The following is a 7,908-nucleotide window of genomic DNA, read 5'->3' as shown; positions in this document are numbered from 1 at the left end:
ACAACGACAAATTTCTTAGTTGGAATCCATGATTCCCGGGGTAATTAAACTAAATGACTTTAGCATTTACATTCACTTAATTTTTTTTATGAACGGCAATATTGACAACGAATGCTCTCATTTGTCACTCACACACACGTCAAGAGGAAACTCTTCACAACCCATTGGGTACCTGGTGTGCTTTGGATTAAACCGGGAGGCTTAAGGCATGCGCCGTATCACCCCAACTTAATCCTTGAGAAAAACCCACTCCCAGGATTCGGACCCTCGCCTATTATTTCAAGGACGTGGGCCGGAATCAACATAGGAGTTGGTAGGCGAGGGTCGGAATCAACATAGGAGTTGTACCACTCATGCAATGCCTCGGTGATATTTACATTCACTTAATATCTAAAACATATCATTAAAATTGTTTCGTTTAAACAAACCCGTGATTTCACGGGTCATTTCACTAGTTATAAAGTAAATGTAAATGATGAATCTAATTAAATTAATCAGCTCAAGGGCAACATACAAAAGGAAAATAAGAGGCATTATCAGACCAAAAATTTACATATAACACTATAAATAGTTGTCAACATTTTGTCTACCAATAACTCACTTTTCTAGTTGCTGTGAAGAAGTCAATATTCGCCAGGATTTATTCAAACAACATGATATGATTATAGGAAAGCAACATAAACAAAACAATAGATCCTAATCATGCTTTACATTTGTACATTCTATTTTCGCTTCCCCGGCCCCTTTTACAATTGGAGCTCGAATAGACAAGCTGCACAAGCCATATTCTCACGATAGTAGCAAAGACGCATACTTGAATATAACATATGTTAAAAACTGCGTAGCTGCAGGGAGTCACTTTATCTAAGTCCTGTAAATATATAAACATAGTAGACACTTGTATTATTCGTGAAGAAACAAACTGTGAAATAAAAACACAAGCACCGATATGGTGTCGTATTTTGTTTACCCGAAATGACCAACTTCCTCAGGTTGGCAGTTGGCAGTTGGCAGTTGAGAAGAATGTTAACACCATCATCTGATTTTTCTTTGTCCAAATCAACCTCATAGGTTGACATCAATTTTCTCTGGAATTTATAGAAACGAAACTGGTTGGACCGGAACCGAACCTCTTCCCGGTTCAAGTAAAAAACCGATTTTTAAAACATTGATTAAAACCATATTTTACTAAACAAGTTTTATGTGCCTAGAATATGTAGATAAAAATTGATTTAGCAATTTCAATTGACCACGTGTAAAAACTTCGGTGATTAAAATAAGATTAATAATGAAAATCATATTTCAATGTATAATAAATAAGGCCTACTTTCATGCATATTGTTTAAAACATTACCCTTTTACGTTCGAAGTATAACTATCTAATATGACATAAGCTTAATAATGACAGCACAAATTAGCAGTAAAGAATAAATCCATAGGATCAAATCGCAAAACCTTTAAAATTTGAGGTTTGTATACTATTAGATTACACTTCGGTTAACTTTCACTCTGTGATCCACTAGACCAGTTCCTTTTTAGCTAAAAACTCTAAGTTAACACATTTGACCCAATTTTTGAGAGTTAAATACATTAACTTGACTCACTTGACCCATTTAGAGATGAAACATAACCAAATCAACTCATCTATTAGTAGGAAAGTGAAAACTGGCACCTGATGATAGCTAGGTGTTATGTATGCTACAAGATAGAGTAAGTACGTTAAAGAACACTTACGTGGTCTTCGAACTTTGGACTGGTCAAGTTGATAGAAAGGTTTCTCATTAGCAACAATACCTGCGAGAAAGAGACCAAAGTGTAAATTAAATTATATATGTATGTATGCTAGTTAAGGAATAAGTGTCTCAAACGATATACAACAACATCATCAAAACCAAGTTCCCCACATGCGTGGGGTATGGGGAAGCTGAGATGTAGACAATCCTTCCTCTATCCGAGAATAAAGAGAAGTCTGTTCTCCACCCGAAGTGAAACACTCCCAAGAGTAGAGAAAGTCGTCCCTCTCAATGTTCTATCCTCAATGTTCTATGGATAGAGAGATTGCTTTCGGCCAATAAGTAGGAAAAATTTTCAGAAAAATAAGATATAAAATAAATAAAAGAATAAAAAAAGAGACACCATGAAAATCAAATTTCCATGGGTTTTAAATCCTGACTGGAATTCAATTTAGGCTCTAAGCGGCAGTCAAGACACCAATAATTCCATGTCTCAAACGATATATCAACTATATAAGTATGCTAGTTAAGGTATAAGTGTCTCAAATGAAATTTCCGAATCCAAATGGAGGACAATAATGAAGTTAGAGAGCATACTGTTTCAACATCAATAGGGTTCATCGTTTCAAGTGTCTGCACATGACCAATGGCATTTGGATCAAACACACTTCCAATGAAGCCATATACTAGAGCAAAGTCAGGAAGAACTGCATCAATGTGAAAATGATAAATACAAATTATGGATGCATATCATCAATGATAAAAAAAAGTATGCGCGAGTAACAAGTTACCTCTTAATGGAAGTTCATGACTCATCCTTTGTTCATGTATTTCATTTGTTGGTTGCTTTGGGAGCACTCTCATTACTGCTGCAACAGTTGCCAGCCGTCGCTCGGCCTCCAGATAACATGTCCTCTATTGTAATACATACCAAGTAAAGGTAACAAGTACTGTAGTAAGAAACAAGTATCTAGCAAAAAATAAGGCACTGAAGAAAATAATTATAATTATGAATATGAATATCAATTAGAGGTGAAAATTTAACTCATTTATGCATAAACGACTCGATAAGGGTTGCATCACAGCCATAATGGGTCACACATGTAAAACATAAGAGGATTCAGATAGGTTGAACAATGTCATAACTGGTCTTATTTATAAGCATAACTTAAATAAAAATACGATAAAGTAGGTTTTGTAACATACTAATGATTGCAGTTATTTATATAATTCAAATAGGACAAGTAATGCTGGCGAGCCAGCTCAACCAGACCTGGCTCGTTCTGATTCACATACATAATTACCCATTTTAACTCGAACCCAATCAATACAATACTCAACCCACCCGACCTGCTACTTTTAATATCATACCACAGAGATTCTTTACCTTTGCCTAAATGGGACAAACTACCAGTTTCCACGGATTCTTTCACCACTATAGAAGAATCATTCCGTATAAATTCAGGATCAGTGAGAACAGCAGGTGAAGTTTGAAATGAAGCTGTATCATTTACTGGAGCTGTTATATACAGCAAACCTGGTCAGTTGTACATCAAAACGATATTACAAACCAAGGGTTACATCTCAATTTTTTAATTTACTAACCAACTTTTGGAGCCTTTTGCGGATATGGATGAGCAGCTTTCCTTTTTGGACGAGGAGGGGGCAGATGTTCATTGTTACCACTTTTTTGAACCTTCAGAAAGTACTTTTGTGCATGACTACGGATCTGTACAAGTCACTCAACTCCTTTAGAAAGTACTTTTTTATTCATTTAGCATGTTGAAAACCTCAACATATTGGCAGTTATCAACTCGAAAAGTTTGTACGAATATAAATAGTCCCTACGATGCTTTTGTACAAATATATATTGTTAAATTGAGCTGAAGATTAATTTGAAGCCCTCGATTCATAGCGGAACATTGAGAAATATGTAAAAAAATTGTTGCTTAAAATGGTGATTATTATAGTAGTTCTTCCATGCAGAAAGTGTAAAACTCACCTGGATGACAGTCTTTGAACCTATAAAAGCTTCAATTTTCTTCCAATCTCGATCAAAGCTGTAAACCAATAGAGTACAAAAAACAATTACATAACTGATCCACAAGAGTATTATATGAATCAGAATTCAGAATAGTACATGGGGGCCAATTTCAAAAAGGTAATCAGGGGTTCATGGATAACCTTAATCCCTGAACCATGCCAACTATAACAGGCCTGCCCACAACAACTTACCAGCAAGAAGATCTCAGCTCTTCAAATGTTTATAATTTGTGTTTATGTGGTGTGTATTCCTAACCATCACTAGATGACCTCACCAACAAAACATCATGTGGTGGCCACTGAAAGGTTTGGAAATGATCACGTGATAACCCGATTAGGCCGCGTACATATAAGTAAAAAACATCGCTTTCTCCGGGTAACATGGAAACCTCATCCATTTATGGTGCCCATTCCTGGATTTACTCACGATAAAAATAACTTAGTCCAGTGGCGAAGCCAGGATTATAAACCAATGGGGTCAGGAGTAATAATGAAACGAGTTACGATTTCTTACACTATCAGTTTTCAGCGATACAATATTTTATAATATTGTAACGTACGACTCTTTGAAACACATTTATTATGGATCACCTCCTTAGAGTCACAAATATTTGATTGGAAAACTATAACTACATATAAATATAATATTTTTTGTCAAGCACACGTGTAAACTTTTTTGTTCATTTAATTTTATTAATCATATAGGAAAGAAATGAAGTAGCCCATTTACATACACGTATATTACTCTAATATGGAATAATAAATACACATGATCAATATTGACCACAGCATACATGACCATCTAAATGGGTCACATGCATATATTCACATCCAGACTACCTTAATTACCTATATATGCTATGACTTATAATGAGGTGAGTGGTGTCAACTGACCCCAGTCCTATACATGTGGCTACGCCACTGACTTAGTCCAACCTTATGCTCTCAAGTCAATGGTTTTAGTGGAAGTGTAGTGTACGCAGGTTTAAAGCTAACTTATATATATACACATGTGTGTCGGGGTGTGTGAAAGAAGATGCTCATAATAGTTACTATGAAGGATGAAAACTACATAGTTGTCATTTAAATATCAATGATGGGAAAATGGCACTTCACAAGCATATTTATATTTATGTTAATTAATTCACTCCCATTGTATCTCATCTTCAATAAAGAGAAGTAGTATACGGACTAGAAAGGTATTGTGGTTAAGAAAATAAGTTACGGTTCTACACTGATTATGATATTGTTTGCACCATGTTTAACTGAATTTCTGAACTATTCAAGAAGAACGGAACACTAATATGTGGGAAGCTGAGTGCTATATAGCATGTATATTAGTGACTTTTCTATTGCCTCCCAAATGTTAGAGCAAAATATAGTACGTTTTAATAAGCCAAGAATAACACACAAGTTTAAGATGTAGAACTTTTCCTTGCTTAGATATTCATTCTGGTGTGCCTGCTTCAGCATACATTGTTATATGTATACGAGTACATCCAAGTAACCAGGTCTTTTGGCTACTAAATGCTAAACATCCTGACCAACTGTCCATGTGGTGAATGGGTACAATAAACACTGCAGATACTTACAACCCCAAAAATCCAACTAAGAAAAGTTCTAATTAACACACTGGTATGCGTGCGTATAAACCAAAAAAAAAAAAAAAAAGACTGCAATATAAAAGTCACTAACTATGCATACAAAAATTACGACTTTTATGTATCATCCCTGAACTTCAACTTAAGGGTTTAGCTGGCAAAATGCAGAGGACTTACAGAAAAAATGAGGTCAATTTTCTGTGTATGGAAAAACCCGTATCCGTTACGACAAGTCGTACAAAATCTATGCGGATCATCTGACGGGCATTTATTGAGTAAATGAGGAAGAAATCTCTTTTAAACTCAACTCTCAAGTAAGAAATGAACTTCGGGAAAAGGAAATGAAAAAACTGAGTTTTAGGATTCCAACAATGAACATAGTAGCAGATGCATCATAGCACAGTGAGTTAAGAAGCATACAAGGCATGACGGTTAAAGTTGTAAAATTCGTTATATTTGAACAGCTAGGTTGAACATACAAGACATGATGGTTAAGGTTGTAACAATCGTTAAGTGGAGACTAATCGGCTGACCTTGTAAGCACTAATCATTAGGTAGGGACTCGCCTCCTAGACTTGGACTATTTTTACATTTAGAGTGAATTTCGAAATTATACGTATAACTATAGAATAGAACCCTGAACATAAACATATCATTCAATTGTTTACATATTTCAAGTTTGATCAAGTTTGACTTTGACCGTTTTTGACAGATTAATCCCGACTTTGATCGAATCCTGACTTTGACTCGTTGACCTAATTGACCACCGTTGATTGCATTTAAGTCGCATTTAGGCTATTCGAGTCGGAGCCTGAATCCCAATTAATTGTCGATTAATTCCGTTTTTACAACCCTGATGACGTTCTATACCTATGTTCTTCGAACAAGTAAGAGCAATTGTATAGCCTTTTAGAAACGTGTTCTCGTAAACTAATTACTCACCAAGCTTTTCATCTGATAATAAAATACCAACGAAGGTGGGAGAGAAGAAAAGTTTGCAGAATATCTGATTAACTAGTTCTTAGGTTTAAAACATAAAAGCATAACTACATCTGCTGATGTGCTTCTTACCACATAAAATTGTATCATGTAAATTACAAGGGATAGTGACAGTACCATGTTGAGCATGTGATATAGCAATATAGCATAGATAAAATATTTATATGTATCTACATTCTCCAACTGACAATCCACAAATGTAATTTATCAGATTTTCAGCCTCATTTTTGCAGACATGAAAAAATCACTGGTTCTAGCTTCAGCAGAGTTAATAGCTAATACACTCTAAAATCTTTACAAATTGCACAATCTTAGAGCTATTCCGGCCTTGTAATTGCACGGCATCACGAGTAACTAATCAACGCCCTTCGAATGAATATGATCAAACATAACTTACAGCAGTCCCTAAGCATGAAACCCTAACACTTGATTATAATAACATAAGCTATCAGCTCCACAATCGAAGCTCGTATGTAGGACTGATTAATTAATAGTAAGATAACAACCAAGGCCGTCTCAACAATTTAAAGGCCCTAGACAAAAATAAAAATGAGCTCACATATACGTTAAATTTTTACTACGGATAAAAAAATAATACTCCAATTTATCTATTTATATACTTGCATTGTATTTGTATTTAACTATTAAAAACAAAGTATTTTAACTTTAATTAACAAATTTTTATTTGATTTAACTAAATATATTGAGAAAAATATTTACATATTCAAATTTTTGGGCCCTTCTAAATTTTTGAGAGGCGATTGCCTATCTTGCCTATGCTCGAAAACACCTCTGACAACAACAAGCCCTAAGTTTCACACAGCTACAAAAAACATATAATCCATAAATCCTCGATTAATATTAAGTGAAAATAAAGAGATGTGCAAACTGATATTGAATCCTAGAAGCGTAGTAAAATACATTTCATCAGTTCAATTAGGTGAAAATCAAACACACACATACATATATACATAATACATATACTTAAAAAGTAAACATACATGTATATCGTATACAAATACTCACAGTTGAAGTGCTTCGAGAAACTTATCATGTTCCGGTTCGGTCCAGCTTTCTCTGGATTTAGTAATGGTATAGGGTTTTCTGATCTTCGTCGACGCGTCATCGGCCGGAGAGTTTGTTAACGGGGCTGCAACGGCGGAGGCTGAGGCGGCGGCAGTGGAGATTAAGCCTGCAGTAGGTGGAATCATCCCCATTCGATTCAAGTAAAATGGCTAGGAAATTCAATCTACATGTGATTTTTGTGTTTGTTTTGGTGTGTATTCTGTTTTGAGGGAGGAAAGTACTTGGTTTTGTCAAGGGTGGTTACATGCGGCGGGACCCTACTATAAGTAGAATTTTTTTTGGGAGATAGATATTTCCGAATTGTATTTAGATAGATCCACTCATATTTACTAACTTACATTTAATGAACTTTTTGCACAAATCTCTTGCTAGTATCTACCGGAGGGTATTACTGAAACATTACACACAATTGTAGTGGATCTATCAAAATAAGAAGTGGAAATATC

General features: G+C 35.1%; 1 pseudogene; it reads right to left on the bottom strand.

Moving 5' to 3' along the window:
- Positions 1-509: 509 nt before the first annotated feature.
- On the bottom strand, positions 510-7,706 carry LOC139894555 (protein REVEILLE 6-like; annotated as a pseudogene).
- Between the last annotated feature and the right edge of the window lie 202 nt (positions 7,707-7,908).

The sequence above is a fragment of the Rutidosis leptorrhynchoides genome, chromosome 2, assembly GCF_046630445.1.
Source record: "Rutidosis leptorrhynchoides isolate AG116_Rl617_1_P2 chromosome 2, CSIRO_AGI_Rlap_v1, whole genome shotgun sequence".
In the NCBI taxonomy this organism is placed as follows: domain Eukaryota; kingdom Viridiplantae; phylum Streptophyta; class Magnoliopsida; order Asterales; family Asteraceae; genus Rutidosis; species Rutidosis leptorrhynchoides.
The sequence above is the reverse complement of the archived record's forward strand: the minus strand, read 5'-3'. Positions and strand labels throughout refer to the sequence as shown.